The sequence below is a fragment of the Aethalodelphis obliquidens genome, unplaced genomic scaffold (genome assembly GCF_003676395.1).
Source record: "Aethalodelphis obliquidens isolate GAN/ISIS:26980383/991018 unplaced genomic scaffold, ASM367639v1 scaffold74, whole genome shotgun sequence".
Lineage (NCBI taxonomy): Eukaryota > Metazoa > Chordata > Mammalia > Artiodactyla > Delphinidae > Aethalodelphis > Aethalodelphis obliquidens.
In genome coordinates, this window is record NW_020838018.1 from 2311264 (window position 1) to 2329078 (window position 17815).

The 17815-nt window shown below is 40.9% G+C and overlaps 1 long non-coding RNA gene across 1 annotated transcript in view; it reads right to left on the reverse strand.

The window, feature by feature from the left end:
* Positions 1 to 1454: 1454 nt before the first annotated feature.
* The window catches only part of LOC113612234 (uncharacterized), a 96136-nt gene continuing 79775 nt past the window's right edge, over positions 1455 to 17815 (reverse strand). Inside the window, exons 2-3 of the long non-coding RNA XR_003429785.1 lie at positions 1742 to 1803; positions 1455 to 1621 (exon numbers count right to left, since the gene is read on the reverse strand). This is a non-coding gene — a long non-coding RNA (uncharacterized LOC113612234). The remainder of the gene's footprint in view (positions 1622 to 1741; positions 1804 to 17815) is intronic.

Genomic DNA, 17815 nt, shown 5'->3' on the forward strand with positions numbered 1-17815 from the left:
GCCGCTTTCAACAGCTGCAGAATGCAGGCCTGCTTCAGCACCTTTAATTTCCCCTAACCTGCTCTCTTGTTTAAGCAGCTGTCACTGGGCTGGTGGGCTCAGTGGCAGCTCTTCTTGACCAGAAAAAATCTGCTTTGATAAGAGCATGTGGACAACAGCCAAGAAGTGTGGGGACCTTGCACTTGTATTTCTTCCCTTTTCTCTAAGCTATATCACAAACTATCTATTATCCACATGAAATATTTTTTCAAATGTTTTAAGTCATAAGATATGAAGAGAGAGAAACAAAGTAAAAACTAGAGAAGTAAAAGAAACGTTCTAGTCCTTGCTACAGCTATATTTCTTTTGGGGGCCCTAATTTCTTATCTTGAAAATAGAAGATTTTATTCAATTTTCCAAGTCCCTTTTAGCCCCACCAATCTTGGACTTCTTACAGTTATCTACTTTTGGGGGCAATAAAGTAACATCAGTTTTTCAAAACACGAATAACACCCCTTTACCAGCAAAAATTTGAAACTGAAATTAAATATCTTTGCATGTATGGAACTTAATAATGAGTATAGAAATATCACAGTAGTTATAAAGCATTTCTTTTCTTTTCAAAATTGAAACATAGAAGTTCAACTCCTGGATACAATGGGATAGTTTGGAGTACACCAGTGTTCTTGCTAAGAACCACTGAAAAACCAGATAAAATGTAAGTCTGTTGAATGCATGGGAGAGTCAGGAAGGCACCTCAAGTGAACCATATTCTAGGGCCAAAATCCTGGCCAGAAGACAAATGCAGTTAAGTGAGGCAATTTTCCACTGCTTGTTACCCTGGAGCATCTTCCAACTCTTGGTATGGCATGGGAGAAACCAGCAGAGAGTTTAGAAATCTCACAGACTTGAGACATAAGCATTGGACGTCAGGACTGTGAAGGCAGTCGAGGTTTGAGGAGGCAGCAGTGTGGGAAGGCACAGTGTATGGTGAAGTACAGCGTTTCCTAAACTGTTAAACTGCACGGGAAGAAGACTAAGATAAATAGCAGGAAGCTGCTGAGAAGTAAAACAGAGGGCACATAGCAGGGTTCGTCGATACAACCCAACTCCATCCGATGGTCTTGAGTCAGATACCTATGTGACATCTCCCAGGCAAAATGCTTCATAAATGTAAATTGTTTACACAGGCAGGCAATTGTAATCCACGGACATCTTGCTCAAAGTGGTCCATCCACAGGGATTTTCCTCCATACAAATATTATCTTCCTCCACTTATGATGGGGTTACGTCCTGATAGACCCATTGTAAGTTGAAAATATCATAAGTGGAAGATGCATTTAATACTCCTAACCTACCGAGCAACCAAGCTTAGCCTCATCTACCTTCAATGTGCTCAGAACACATTAGCCTACTATTGGGCAAAATCATCCACCACAAAGCCTATTTAATAACAAAGTGTTGAATAGCTCATGTGATTTATTGAACACTGTACTGAAAGTGAAAAACAATGGAAGTCTGGGTACAGAGTGGTTGCGAGTGGATTCATTGTTTCCGCTTGTGATCGCGTGGCTGACTGGGAGCTGTGCTGGCTGTCACCGCTCAGCATCACTGGAGAGTATTTTCCTGCATATCGCTAGTCCTGGAAAAGATAAAAATTCATAATTCAAAATAAGGTTTCTAATGAATGCATATCACTTGTAAAGCTGAAAAATTGTAGTTGGAAACATTATAAGTCAGGGACTGTCTGGAGAGTGTTTACCTGAAAGTCCAGAGTTTTGCTTTATTATCTTTCCTCTAGGAACACACTTCCACCCACAGTAACTGAAAGAAAAATGCATCACATGTCAACTGTTTTGACTCCTTTCTTGCTGGTGTTTAAGTGAGAAAACTCAAAACCAGACCGCTTGGGTTCTAAACTGGAATTTGGGCTGAATCTATCTGTACTACTTTTGAAAAAAAATTGAAGTAATAATAGTATTTTTAAAATAAACTTTTAATTTTAGAATAGTTTTAGATTTACAGAACAATTTTGAGGATAGTACAGAGGGTTCCAGTATGCCCCATACTCAAGTGTCTGCTTTTATTAACATCTCACATTATTATGGTACATTTGTCACAATACTCAAACCAATATTGATATATTATTATTTACCCAAGTCCGTACATTTTTCCAATCTTATTTGTTTATACCAGGTGTTCTTTTTCTGTTCCAGGATCCCATCCAAGTTACCACCTTACATTTGGTCAGCATATTTTCTTAGGCTCCTATAGGCTGTGGCAGTTTCTCAGGCTTTCAACTTGTTTTTTTATGACTTAACAGTTTTGAAGAGTAGTGATCAGGTATTTGGGGGAATATCCCTCAATTTCGACTTGTCTGATCTTTTTTTCATAATTAGACTTGAATTATGGTTTTGGGGATAGAAAACTACAGAGGAAAAGAGATAGTCTCATCACATCACACCAAGGATACATACTATCAACATGATATGTCATCTCTTTGATGTTAATCTTTTACATTAAAAAAAATTGAAGTATAGTTGATTTACAATGTTGTGCTAGATTCTGGTGTACAGCACAGTGATTCAGTTATACATATATATATATATATATATTCTTTTTCATTATAGGTTACTACAAGACATTGAGTATAGTTCCCTGTGTTATACAGTTGTTTACTTTATATATAACAGTTTGTATCTGCTAATCCCAAACTCCTAAATTATCCCTCTACTAGTATATTTTACTATTAGTAAAATAATAGTATTTTAATGATTGAATTGTTAAGAGAGTTAAATGAGTTTTGCTATGCTTGGCACACAGTAAGCTCTCAACTGATATTATCATTATGATTGGCTTATCTGAATTAATAAAGATAACAAATAGAACTGGCATAAACAGGCTTGGCAAAAACACAGCTGACTCATGGTAAGGGCTAAAATGAGGGCTTATGGGGTGTTGATGTGGAAACGTGGCCAGACTGTGAACGCTCTTAGAATAGTCCTTTACAGATATAAGTTGTATATGTTCATACATGATCTCCGGTGACATATGTGTTCTCTATTCCCCAGCCAGATGTTTGAAAGGCAGCTGGCATATCCTGGAAATATCATCCTAGGATCATCAGGGCTTTTAGTGTGACTTTGTCTTTACTGCCAACTCATCTGGTGTCATCAGCTGGCAGGAGGTTCTCTCTGTGACTATGGCTCTCCCTGGCATCCATTATACCTCTGTACTGATATTCTTCACACTAAGCAAACCATTTAGCTGCTTAAATCCATGTGTGTGTGTGAGCCCAACAATTTGGATGCATGTCAACATCCCAGATGGTTAGAACACAAGTGTGTGGTCATTTTGGAGCATCAGTGTAGTTTATCTCCAAGACTGGTTGACTGGAAGGCAATCGAGAGCATGTCTATTGTAGCTGTTTCATTTTCTTTCTTTGCATTATACATGTAAAACATGAGTGTTGTAAAATAAAATCAAATAATAAAGAAGGGCATAAAGAAGAAAGTTAAAATTACCTTTAATTCTACCAGCGGATATGCTTTTTGAAAATGTGATCCATTTTGGCTTTTAAATTGTATTTGGAACTATAGTGTTTTATTTTTGTTTTTCCAAATCATGGCAGATGATCAATGAAATATTAGCCCCAAATCCAATAGAGATTTTAATAGTTAAATTTATGTATCCTATTTGCAACACACTTCATCTGAGACCAATCAAATATTGCAAGGTGCTTTTGGTAACATTAAATGGCAGGTTATAAGAAATTTGTTCCAAGGTATGCTTGCTCATATTTTCTGAGAGGAATTCTAGAACCTGTAGCAATGTTGATACAACAGAATTTTATTTTTTGTCCCAGTCAGAGTTGAAAGGTAGATAAGCTGTGTGACTACAACTCACATTGTCTAACGGGTTTGGCACAGCAGTGGTTATAAGACAGTAGTAAGCATCTATTTTCTTTTTCTGTAGTCTCATCAGGTTATCTATTCCTTTTCTGTATGTTCCAAATACTAACCAGACGATAGTCTTCAAGGGAAAACTTGGAACCATGACCACTTTTAAAAAAAAAAGAAGAGAAGAAGGTATAATTCTGGGCATTCCTTTAGTGTTTCATCTTTTAACATGAACCTTGCTGCCTTTTACCAGGAATATTTGCTCTTTGACCAAACTGTGGCTTTTTGCAAATCTTAAGCTGAATTACAGAAACACTGGTTAAGAGGTCAGTTGATGCTGCACTGTTTCTTTCCCCAGATACTCGGTCCCCTTACAAAGCATAAATTCTGAATAAATTGTAATGCTGGAAGCTCACAGACCTGAGATTGGGAGTAAAATCGAGAGAGGTCATTTAAGTCACTTACTTTACCTCCTGGAACGTCTAAGTTCTGGGTTTTTATAGCAGTCTAAAATAAACCAGAAAACTTTTGGATTCCATTTCCTGCCTTGCATCCACCATTTCATGGCTGGCTGTCCTTCCCTTCGCTGTGGGAGGATATTTCTCTTCCTATTCCAAACAGGTTCCAGCAGTTGAGTGCTGTATTCCATCTCTTTTTGCAGACATTGCTGTGTCAGTACCTCCTCTGCTTCATAGAAAGAGGACCCAGCATAGTGACAAACAGACACGAGGGAAGAAATCCCCCTGTGAGTACAAGCCTCTCCATGGAGAACAACTGAGCTCCCTTTTTTCCTTTATAAACCTTCTTCAAAAGAAGCCAACCTGCTTCACTTTCTTCTTTCATTTTTATCATTTATTTCTAGCTCTGATACAAGGCTTCCATCCCCACCATTTCACTAAAACTAGAAGTTTAGATTCAAGAAGCTGTCCAAAGGCCTATTTTATTTTCTGCTTAATCTACACACACACACGCACACACACACAATCTTACACATTTGCATTACTTGACATCCTAAGTTAATTGCTGATGCTAATGATTCTAGAATAGGAAACTCCAAACTATATTTTTATTTTGAGCCCTAGCCCAATATCCACTTTATTGGTGGATCTGAGCATCTTCATTTAAATGAGTCTAAAATTTAAGTTATCTCCTCTCTTCCAAGCCCACTAGATCTGTTCCTTCTGGAACCCATGTTGGCGAGTGGTGTCACATCTCACCTGATATCTAAGGATCATCCTGGATGCTACCTGCTCCTGATTTCCCCCTTCCATCAATTGTCCAACCCTCAAGTTCTACCCCGTAAATCACTACCTTAGTTCATGCCTCCATCCATGTTTAGAAAACATTTACAATAACTGTGAAATACAACACACAAGAAAATAGCATAAAACTCAAATATACAGTATATTTTTAAAAAGTCATGTAACCAGTATTTGGGTCTGCGGTGAGCCGCCTCCGACCAGCAGAATGACGAGTCGCCACACGCAAGATTCTTCTCGTATCACACTTTATTGGAGCACAGCTTGGTTAAAGAAAAGATGGAAGGAAGACCCCGCAATCCTATAGCAGTCTGCTTATATAGGGATTAAGAACATGTGTCGCTCTGTGATTGGCTTTCGCCGATGGTGCGACTTGTGAGCCAGCATCGGATAGGTCGCTACTTTAAAACCTCATTAGTATACTTAGCGCAAGCGCAGTGGCCACAGGAAGGATGATTCAGCTTACTTCAGCTTCCTGCTGCGTGGCAGTTAGCTGACCGCGCCCTACATGGGTCAAGGAAAAGAACATTCTAGAATTCCAGAAGCCCCTGAATTGTCTCTTTGGGATAACATCCACGTCCTCCTTCCTACTTCCTTGTGGGGTAACCACTAAGCTCATGTTAGGGGAAACACTCTTTGCTTTTCTTCCCAGTTTTATCACCAATACCTACATCTCTAAGCTGTGGAGTGTGACTTGCCTGTGGGTGAGCTGTGTGTACCCTTCTATTCTGTGATTTTTATTTTATTTTACTTTTTCATTTACCAATATGAGTTTGAGGTTCATCCATGTTGTTGGTCATGTTCAGTGCTGTGCGGTGCTCCACGACATACATATGGAGCACTTTTCCCCGTTATTCACTTGGTGGACACTTGGAGGGTCCTAGTTTTGAGCTGATCATAGTGACCTCCCTGCAGACACACTCTGTGCCCCTCCCTTGGTGTGCATGCCCAAGGGTCCCAGGGTATCTTCCTTGGGGTGGGGTGGATACTGGTCCCAATTAAGCAGCTCATCATTACCTGGAGTGGAAGTATGACATGAATTTGGAAGTGATTTTGCAAGAGCTGATCAATTTCTCTCTTTTTCCAGATGACTTCCTTCCTTTTGCCTTTCATACCAAGGAATTTTCAAGAAGCAGATCTGCTGCTGCCCCTCTTCTACTTAGCATTTTTCCATGGCTCCTCTTGGTCTTAGAAAACCTCTAAATTCTCTAACGATGACATTGTGGTCAGACCTCTGCCCACCTCTCCAGACTCAAGTTCTGCCACTTGCACACCTCGACTCTATCGATCACCCACACAGAAGTGCTTGCAGCTACTGAAACACAGCAGTTCTCATCAAGATCTGGCACTTTACATGTAGCTTTTCATGTAAGTCAAATCCTTTAGGAGATCATTTCCTCATCCCCAGCCTAAGTTCAGTTCACGTCCCCAGCATTCTGAAATCACTCTGGTTGTACATTCATCATGACAGCTATCAGGCTATGTTAGAATTGTCTATTTACATTTTATTTATTCATATCCTGCCTTCTTATGCAAAGGGGTTGTATAGATAAAATACAATAGAAATAGAGCTGTAAGTAGATAAAAATCAGAATAAAGAAAAGTGTAGCTAGATTATATGATAAAGAGGGGAACCCTGGAAATTAGATATGCAGGTTATGGGATTTCATGTGGTCATTAAAATTGGGCCCCAGGTAGACACTGAGAATCAGAGACCACAAAGAAGTTGGGTGTATTCTCCAGCAAACAGTAAGGGTAGGGGATGTATATTTCACCTCTGCATCCCCAGGGCCTGGGACCTCCTTGGTACAGGTGGATGTTGGAGTAGATACTCAAGATATTAGTCACCTTTAGGAATTGCCACCTCACTCATGCACTTTAGAATGAAAATGGTACATATGTTAGACTCACTGAAACATTTGGAGGGATGAGTGTTATCTGCAAGTTGTAGTCACTGACTCAGCTGTCTACAGGGACAATCTGTCAACAGAAATTAGTAAGACTGATCAGGGATAGGAGGTATGAAGCACTGGCAGGCCTCTGGTGACAAGGAGAGTCCATGCCTTCTGTGAATGGGAAGCACAGAGTTGTCAAATTATACAGCTTTCCAAGAGAAAAAAGATGTTGGGATATTTTAAATATGAGATTTTTCTGGCTCTTAAAAGTTGGCAACTAATTTTGTAACTCATGTATTTTAAAAATACTATAGAGGGCTTCCCTGGTGGTGCAGTGGTTGAGAGTCCGCCTGCTGATGCAGGGGACACGGATTTGTGCCCCGGTCTGGGAAGACCCCGCATGCCGCTGAGCAGCTGGGCCCGTGAGCCATGGCCGCTGAGCCTGCTCGTCCGGAGCCTGTGCTCCACAACGGGAGAGGCCACAACAGTGAGAGGCCCACGTACTGCAAAAAAAATAAATAATAAATAATAATAATAATAAATACTATAGAGAGTCTTACTGAATGGGCTAAACCAATCTCAACAATTTGCATCCTGGAGTTGACTGGAAGTGAAAACAATAATGGAGGGTCTTTCAAATGAAATAAACATAAAGAAAAATAAAAGTTGGACAAAATAACTTAAAAATTTTTTTTTCTATTTTTATTTATTTATTTATTTACTTTTTGGCCACACTGTGTGGCTTGTGGTATCTTAGTTCCTCAACTAGGGATTGAACCCGTGGCCCCTGCAGTGGAAGTGCGGAGTCTTAACCACTAGACTGCCAGGGAATTCCCAAAGTAACTTTTTAAATTTAACTCTTCACATTTTCCAGTTTCTCTGAATTTTTTTAAACATACTTAGCAGAAGAACACTCAGGGTTTAGGAAATTGTGGCATAATAAGAAATACATATTTGGTTGTTACCTCTGCTTCCTGGCACATGGTTCCTAAAACCCTTGGACTCTCCAGAGTGATGAGTGTCTTATTTGTTAATGAGGAGACTGGTGGCTGGGGGCCTCAAGATAGCTTTAAAAATGAGGGCTCTTCTCCAGAAAGATCAAGCCTTGATTAGTGGGTTGGAACTTTCAGTCCCAATCCCTGGCCTCCCTCCAGAGAAAGTAAAGAAGGTGGAGATTGAGTTAATCATCAATGGCCAATGACTTAACAAATCATGCCTATGTAATGAAACCTCCATTAAACCCCCTATATGATGGGGTTTGGGGAGCTCCTGGGTTGGTGAAAGTGTGGAAGTGCTGGGAGGGTGGTACACCCAGCAAGGGTATAGGAGCTCTGCCTCCCTTCCCCCATACCTTGTCACACACATCTCTTCACCCAGCTGTTCCTGAGTTGTACGCTTTCTAATAGACTATTTTCCTGAGTTCTGTGAGCCACTCTAGCCAATCACCAAACCTGAAGGGAGAGCAGTTTTGGGAATGCCTGACATTGCAGTCAAGTTGGACAGAAGTATGCGTACATGGGGGTATCCAATACTTGTGACAGGCATCTGAAGTGAGGACAGTCCTGTAGGACTGAGTGGGCTCTTACACCTGTGGGATCTAGGCGAAGTCTGGGTAGTTAGTATCAGAATTCAATTGAATTTTACCACACCCAGTGGGGGACTGGAGACTAAAAACTGATTGTTGGTGTGAAAAAAACCTCAAACATTTGGTGTCAGATGTGGTGTGAGCAAAATCAGTCTGATGAAGTATTGGAAGCTATCTATTAATAACTCTTCTCAGTGACCCAGAAGGATCAGCAGCTAGAAGATAATTCATTTTGAGACCAACATGGGGTCATAAACTAAGTTCATTTGTGACCACTGCACGAGAGGCTGCCATCCACATAGGCTGAACATCAGTGATAAGGATTTTACATTCACTTCCTGGAAACTGAACCCCCTTCTTTCAAACCACCCACTACGTCCTGTTCATGTTATATGGACCAGCAGAACTTAGCTTCCTGTTTATTGGCCCTTTAAACTTGACTTGGGAATTTTTACCTTTAACCAGTAAGAGAATTTCTGATTTCTCTTGGGAAAACTCACTAAGATGGAGAACATCAATATTCCTTTTTATTATGCAGGCCAAGATGCTAAATTCTTTTTAATCAACACTTTCCCATTTCCTAATTTCTCCATAGTGGTCTTATGCCTGATAGTAATGTAAAGATTTCGCAGAACGCTTATTGATTATTGAGTAAACCAGACAATTGTCATCCAGTAGGCTTATTTAAATTTTGTTTTTTGGTTCAATTGTTATAACATGATTCTTAAATGTCCAAATTCTAGGAAAATGAAGCTTGAGGAAAAGGAGGATATGTTTTACACAATAGCTCATTTAAATGTAGAGCAAAATAAGTTCAGAGGGTAAAATGGGAAGTGAAACATTTCTTTAGAATGTAAAGGGAAATGCCAGGTCAAGAGACAGCACTAACAAGGCAAGGATTATTTTTGCACACACCATCTGAAGTCTTCACACCACCACTGGCTCTTGCAGTGGGAACTTCACCTCCCCACCCCTGCCCTGCCCTTACCCCTCCCTCCTCAGTGTGATGAGTTGTAATGAGGGACCTTATGATCGAGCTCAGCTTTCAAATGGATTGATCCTCTCTTTTGCCCATCATGCTTTATCCCTGTTTGCTTTTATCACTGATAGCTGTCCAAAGATCCAATGTCTAAGGATCCTTTACCTCCCCATCCCTAATGCCCTTGCAAGAGCCAATGTGACCCTATGGTACATCCTCCTCTCCCATCACACCGTGTGCTGGACCCTGTGCCCTCAAGCTCTCCTTTGACCTTTGCTCTCATCTTTGGACATCTGCCCGTCTTCCAGGTACACCATCCTCACTACAGACATCTCAAGATGATGCTGGTTTTTTCCTCATGTACTGCCTCCCTTAAGACCAGGAAGTAGAGTTGATTCCTCTTCCTTCTTATTGCTTCTCCCAAACTTTCCTTTCCCTCCTTCCTAACCAAAACTCCTTGATTCTTAAGGATGTACTCCATCTGTCTCTGCCATCCTCTAATATTGCTTACTGCCACTATCTCCCTAGTCATTGAAGACATGAGACCCAGCCACAGCTTTGTACCTTACTGTATTCCAGTGACCATTCACAGTGGGGTCACCAACCTTATGGGTGACTAAGGTGGTCATATATCTCGGTTTCTCTGGAACAGCCTCAATTTAGATCTACTGTTCTTGAATAATTAGTATTGACACCTCTCAAGAGTTTCCTCAAAAGTGTTTTGTTTGGACAATAAATAGATCATCTTCTGGATGGCCCATACATCACCATATATCACCCTTCTGTTACTTTTTCACCTTCATCTACTTTCTCCTCTCCCTCACTTCAGCCAGTCAATCCTCCATCATATCCTGAAAGGTATGCTAACCATTATATAAAATCTTAACTCTGAGCATCCCAAAACATGAACAATGACTCCTATTTTTTTAGTTGCAAAACAGTTGACCTCCACCAAGACCATCCATTCAATGATCTCTTCACCTCCCTCCATGAGTTCTTATTACAATCAACTTTCTTGACATCCTGTCCCTCATTACAGGTACCTGCCAAAACCCTAATCTGCTTCAACTTAAATATCATTCTTCTTCCCATCTGTGTCCAAGCAGACCTTGATGTAAAAACTGTTATTCAACTGGACTTACTGGTTTCATTTTAAATCATGGCTACAGACCCCAAATAGACATTAATCCTATGAATCAATCTTATTTAGTTTCTTTCATCAGCAGTTTACCAGTGTGCAGGCAACTGGCTTGAAAACAGATCAATAGAATTTACCCCATCTGAACAACAGAAAAAAAAATAGATTGAGAAAAAAAGAACAGAGCCTCAATGACCTGTAGGACTACATAACAAAGATCCAACATTCATATTATTGGAGTCTAAGAAGGAGAGGAGAGCATGAAAGTGAAAGGATACTCTAAGAAATAGTGGCTTAAAACACCCAACATTTGGCAAAAGACACAAACCTATAGATTCATGAAGCTGAACAAATCCCAAATAGGATAAGCACAAAGAAGCCCATGCCAAGACACATCATAATTAAACTTCTAAAATCTAAACACACACACACACAGAAAAATGACACATTCCCCATAGGGTAACAGTGATTCAAATGACAGTGGGTTTCTCATCAGAAACCATGGAGGCCAGAAGGATGAGCCACAATATTTTTCAAGGGTTGAGAGAAAAGAACTGTCAACTGTGAAGTTTAAATCCAACAAAACTATCCTTTAGGAATGAAGAGAAAAATAAAGACCTTTTCCTAATCATAAAAGAGACCTGAAAGAATTTGTCTCTAGAGGACACACCCTGAAAATTTCTTCAAACAGAAAGGAGACGCTGAAAGAAAGAATCTTGGAGCATCAGGATGGTGGAAGGAAAAGTGGAAAAAGCAGAAATATGGGCACACAAACTAGACTGTACTTTTGCTCATGAGTTTTTCCCCTTATTTTCTATATAATTCAACATTCATTTATGATGAATCTTGCCAAACTAAGAGTAGAAGGGAACTTCCTTAACTTGATAAAGTGTGTCTATCAGAAATCTCTAGGAAATATACTTAAGGGTGAAATACCAACAACAGTCCCTTTAAAATCATAAATAAGACAAGAATGTCCATTATCATTGCTTTTATTTGTTATGGTCCTGGAGGTTCTATTCAGTTCATTAAGACAGGAAGAATAGATCAGAATATAGGATTGGAAAGAAAAAAATATAAAACTCTCACTTTTCATGGATGATGTGATTACAAATGAACTGAAGAGAGTCTATCTGGAGACATATTTTTATAACTTTTATAAGAGGGTTCAGCAAGGATGCTAGATACAAATGAATACCCAGAAATCATCTACCTTTAATATTCAGCTACAAATAATTATAAAATATACTTAAAAATGTCATTTAGTGTGGCAATGAAAAATAAATCTAGCAAAAATATGCAAGAACTTTATGGAGACAACCAGAAAATTCTATTAAACAACGTTAAATAAATGGAGACCGGTCTCATGTTCATGATCTCATGAGTTTTTAAAATTGTATTTGATGAGTGAAGCAAACATTATAACACCATATGATACTCATGACAAAGATAAAAACAGGGAACGTAAAAGGATCTAAATGGGAGTGAGGCTTCCACATTTCACTTGAAGTGGTAAAATAGAAGGTCTAATGTTACCCATTCAAAAAAACTCCTTTCTCAATACCACATTCCTTTCATTGTTTCTCCAATTCTCCTTGTCATTTCACAGCCCCACTTCATAAGAGACTTTCTCTCATCAACTCACTGCAATTTTCTTTCCCCTCACACAGCTCCACCAAAATTGGTCTTTTCAAGGTCATTTGCAATTCTGGCAAGAGTTGACAACAACTGATACTTTCCCAAAGTGTCTCCTGTAATCAAAGACATTTTCCTGTCAGCTGTCTCTGATGTCAGGATTATTCAGAATATTTATTTTCTGAGTCATTCTCCCTCATTGCTTTTGGTGCCTTGACGATAGAGCTATAATAGTTTTACACATTAAAGCACAAACGCTACTAGTATCTCATAGCCCAGCTGGCATTTTTATCATCTGTAACTATTTGTTAAAACAGTTGAAATCCTTGCAATTAAAGCTGCTCACGTCTACGGAAGCCTTAGCTTTGATACATCGCTGGAATACCACAGTGATGTACGGAATGAGAACATTGCCCTTTAAATTCCAAAGGCAAAGAACAAATCTCCAAATTCTCACTGTGGAGTGAATTCTTACAAGAGTTAAGCTTTTTCCTACTTTCCCTCTTAAATATTTTGATGTTATGCAAAATAATGGCAGTCGTAGACATGGGGCAAAAATTAGTCTTTTTATTTATTCTTATGTTGACAGCACTTTGAACTGAGTTCTGAGTATTTTGCGTTCAGTTTCAATTTGTAAAGATGAACATCTGAGTGCAGAACGACCTCCAGTTGAACGAGGGCTATCTTTAGCTCAGGAATCCTGTTTGTACCAAGCACTCATTTTTTAAAAGCTGAAAAATAAAAGGAGGTAGAGGTGAAGAGATATGTGTATGAAGTGTGTGTGTGTGTGTGTGTGTGTGTGTGTGTGTGTGTGTGTGATGGTGGGGGAGAGGGAGAGATTGAGACAGGGAAAGGGAGAATGCTAAACAGGCAAATGAGAGTGAAAAGACATAATCTTTGGAATCCATTAGCTTGAGTTCCAATCTTCACTCTGTAAGCTTGGGCAAGTCATGCAGCTTCCCTGAGGCTTATCTGTGAAATGGGAGGATAACACTGAGTTGTAGGATTATGGGGATGTGATAGTTACTAACGCTGACCAACAAGCCTCGCTGTCCTCAACTCCATATCCAAGAATAGAACAGCCCTTTCTTCTGGCTTCATTAGGTCTAGGTGGGCCATGAGTTAGAAGCTGAGTGAAACACCTCACCTCCATGCTGAATATTTGATTTTCAATTCAAGGTCTCACAGAGCTCTTTGACCTTCCATGTGGTACTGGACAGCTTTTAAGTTGGTAGCTGCCCCAGGGGCCTGGCCTCTGAGCATCAGAGATGAGCAGAGAGCCTTGCTGCTCTGAGCTATCTATGTCAATAGGCTGAAACTAAACCTTGAATGTTCCAAGCACTGAGATTTTCAGTTGTGCATTGTCATGGCATAGCCTAATCTCTGCTGTGTCAGATGCATAAGACAGTCAAAGAGGTCAGGGGGCTTTTAGGGGAGGAGGCCACAAATGTTAATGTTGCTTTTGCTGTGAAATTGATCTCCTATCTTTTAGAGAACACTGCAAACTCTCTCCTTACACTACCATCTGCCCTCAGGTACCCTCCTCTCTTGAAGTCTCTGGTAGGTCCAAGCTTGTGTGAGGACAGAGAACAAAATTGACTTTCCCATAGGAGCCTAGAGTCAACACAAGTAATTTGGTTATTGGATGGAGACAAGTTAAATTAAGCCCTTGTGGTAAGCCTGTGACCATGCAAATTCAGGTAAAATATGATTGTGGATGGGCCCCTCCTCTTCCCTATGTCTGTTCTCATTTCACTAACCTTGCAATAAAGTAGCCCCAGATTCTGTGCCATTAAAGTCATGGGAACCCCCACTGAAGTTATGGGACCCTCTTCAGTGGCTGGCTTAATGGGTGGGTTTGGACCACTCCTTATCACCAAATCCACGGAGAAGATGATGTATAGGCTGAGCAGATGGATGGCTGTCTTGCCTGGGTGAGGTGAGCCCTTCTCATCTTGCTATACAAATCATCAATGCCAGCTCTGCCAGTCCTAGGGAGCTTACAGTCGTGATAGAGAACAACAAGCAGACGGGAACCATGCTTTCCACGGCTGGCATGCACATTCATCAGCTTGCAAGGACTGAAGAACCTGCCCACAGCTGGCTGCTAAGAGAGCAGCCGAACGCCATTGCGAACACCAGTCATGCTCCTTCTATCACCTGCCACGTTTCACACCTGCTACATTAATCTTCCGATAACATTGCTTTGATCATGTTACGTCTTGGCTCCAAAATATTCCATGGCTCTCCACCCTCTGCAGAACATAGGCAAACTCCCTCTCTGAGTTTGCTCAGCCACACAGACTGTGTGGCTTAAATAACAGAGGTTTACTGTTATGGAAGCTGGAAGTCCAAGATCAAGTTGTCAGCAGCTTTGGTTTTTGTGAGGCTGTGAGGGAAAATCCTTTCCAGGCCTCTCTCCCAGCTCCTGGTGGTTTGCTGGTGAATTTTGTTGTTCTTTGGTTTTAGCAGCATCACCCTGATCTCTGCTTTCAGTATCTCATAGATTTCTCTTTCTGTGTGTGTCTGTCTCTGTGCCTAAATTTACCTTTTGTATAAGGACATCAGTAATGTTGAATTAGGGCCCATCCTAATGGCCTCATCTTAAATTGATTACATTGGCAAAGACCCTAATTTCAAGTAAGGTCATGTTCTGACATATTGGGGATTAGGACTTCAATGTATATTTTGGCGGGGGGGCAGGGTTCAGCTCATAACACTCTCCTAGTCGAGCAATCAAGGCACCTTTTCCATCCTTTCTTTACCATCTTGTACTCCAAACTTTGAGTTCCTTTCTGACCTTGCCTATTCTGAACAGACTGCTCAAATACTATCTTGCCTGGGAGACTCTGTCTTCCTTCTCATGTCTACCCATCCTTTAAGACGTAACTAAATTGCTTTTATGGAGGTTTTCCTGGATTCCCCCAACCCTTGGTAATATATGTGAGCTTACTGAACTTGCTTTTTGCATGTACTACAGTTCAGGGAACTATCCACAGACTTTCTTGCAATTCTTCTATCTGGCAGGGCTCTACCACACCTTACCTGGGCAAGAAAAACCTTTGCTCTGGGTCCTCCCCATGGGATGAGAGGTCCACTGAGCCAAGGGTACAAGACTGCCCAGAGGCTGCATCACCTTCTAGAGTATTCTTCGTGCCCACAACAGACCTCAGCCTGCTCCCAGGTCCCACTCTACATCATCCTCCTGAGAGTGAACCTCACCACCAGGGTCTCTAGCCCAGACCTAAAGGTGGTCAAGGGATGCTGGAGAGGGTAGACAGAGTATGGGTGTGAGTCTGTGTAGATGTGTATGGGAGGCCCTAAGGGTGGGGGAGAGAGCCAGCCAAGGGGAAAGGAGGGCCATAATCGTGCTCTAGGGCTAGAAGCTGGGTCTTCTCACGTCAATGTCTCCAAGGAAAAAGAGAAGTCTAGATTCCAGTCTGGCCTTCCAAGTCATTATGGAGGTATATTTGTCAAGGTGGAAGAATAGAGCATATTCTATTCAACAGTTTGTAAGCTTAATTGATAACTTTAAAATATTTAAACTATTATACATGGGCCTCCATTTGTACTTTTGTTCAGGGGGTCCAGCAAAATTTAGGGATGGGGATGCTCCAGGTAACCCTTTCCACCCTGTGTCTGACTGTGAATTTCAACCTGTTCTTTTTACAATGAGGGCAAACTGAAGTTTGTCCTTCCTGACCCTTCAGCATTTTTTTTAGATGTTCCTGTTTAGTCTTGGTATAATCATGCTTCTGCTTTCCTGTTTTGTGCTGATGATAATAAAGTGTTTCCATCAGAGTAGAGAGTTATCCCAACAAAAAGACTTAGAAGGAGACAGTGGGACAAGGATCATAGATCCCAAAACACACTTTCATAGTCAAAATATCTCCTGACAAGGGAAGAGGAAGTGTGGGTTCAGGCGAAGGGCTTAGTGGGATGAGAGCTGATGGTGTCTCTCCATGGCGAGGCTTCAGTCTCCCCACATACGCCTGCTTGTGTTTGGCATGGGAATAGATGCCCATGCTTTCTCACAGATGGCTTTCACTGAAAGATCTGATGGTGATGGGGCATGGGTAGGAAGTGCCTCTCATGGCCCCAATGACAAGGAAGCTATTGTCACTCTTCTGTGAGTAGAGAGAGGATTGCCCAATGGGCAGGAATATCACTACCCTCAATCTATTTGGAAATTTTCAAAAGTAGATGAGATGCCTGAAAATTAATGCAAAAGGTGTATATTAACAAAAGTCATTTGGTCAGATATAAACACATCTTGGTTCTTCCTTTCTGCACTTGGGAGGAGATTGTGACTTTTCCTTTCTCCTGCCCTAATGCTGCCCTCTCACCTGGGAGGGCAGCCAAGTCTTCCTGGTGGTTCACACCACCTTCTGGTTTCCATAGGCATCCTGCCTGAAGGTCCTCCCACGTCCTCCCTTCCCCCTCAGGGGCATAATAAATTAGTTCCTATTTCCCCTTGTACTACATCTGTGACAGCTAAATTAACTTCACTTCCAAAACTTCATTTGGGCAAAAGCATCCTCTGTCACCCTTTTCTTCTCTCTTGTTTTCGCTTCAAAATCTCATCCAAGGGGCTTCCCTGGTGGCGCAGTGGTTGAGAATCCGCCTGCCGATGCAGGGGACACGGGTTCGTGCCCCAGTCCGGGAGGATCCCACATGCCACGGAGCGGCTGGTCCTGTGAGCCATGGCCGCTGGGCCTGTGCGTCTGGAGCCTGTGCTCCGCAACAGGAGAGGCCACAACAGTGAGAGGACCGCGTGCCGCAAAAAAAAAAAAAGAAAACTCATCCAAATGCTTCATCAAAACCTTTCTTCTTTTTCTCTTTCTATTCTATTCTATTTGTGGATCAAAATTTTACTCCTATTATGGTTTAAGTAGAAGAGCAGCACACCCTTTTGAAGAATGTTAGGAATGAAAAATAGCTTCTTTTATGTATTTGGTACAAAATATGTCTTGATCTTGTCCTCCGTGGCTGGCTCTGTGCTAGTTAAATGCAACTTCATTTTACTGAGAAGCACATAGAGTCCTGGGGATATTTTAGAAGAGTTGTTTTTCAGTTCCACCAGTCAACTGCTAAGTAAATATTATGATTATTTTTTATAATACCACCGTAATGAAGGGGTTTTGAAATAACAATACAAGAAAGGTAATGAAGAACTATCAGTCTCTAAGTCAGGAGTTTTGAATCTGAGGAAAGTAGACTTTCAGGTATCTAAGAAATTGTAAGCAAAAATTTGAGGGTAGGTATACATATTAATCATTAATTTTACTTTATGTGGCCGATTACAATTTACCCAGTCAATACTCACCTCTCTTTTCTTCCTTAGCCACAGAACCCTTTTTTTCCTGGGAATAACAATAAGTCCAGCTATAAAATACAAATTTCTCAGCCTCCACTGTAAGTTGGTGTGGCTGTGCCTGAATTCTAG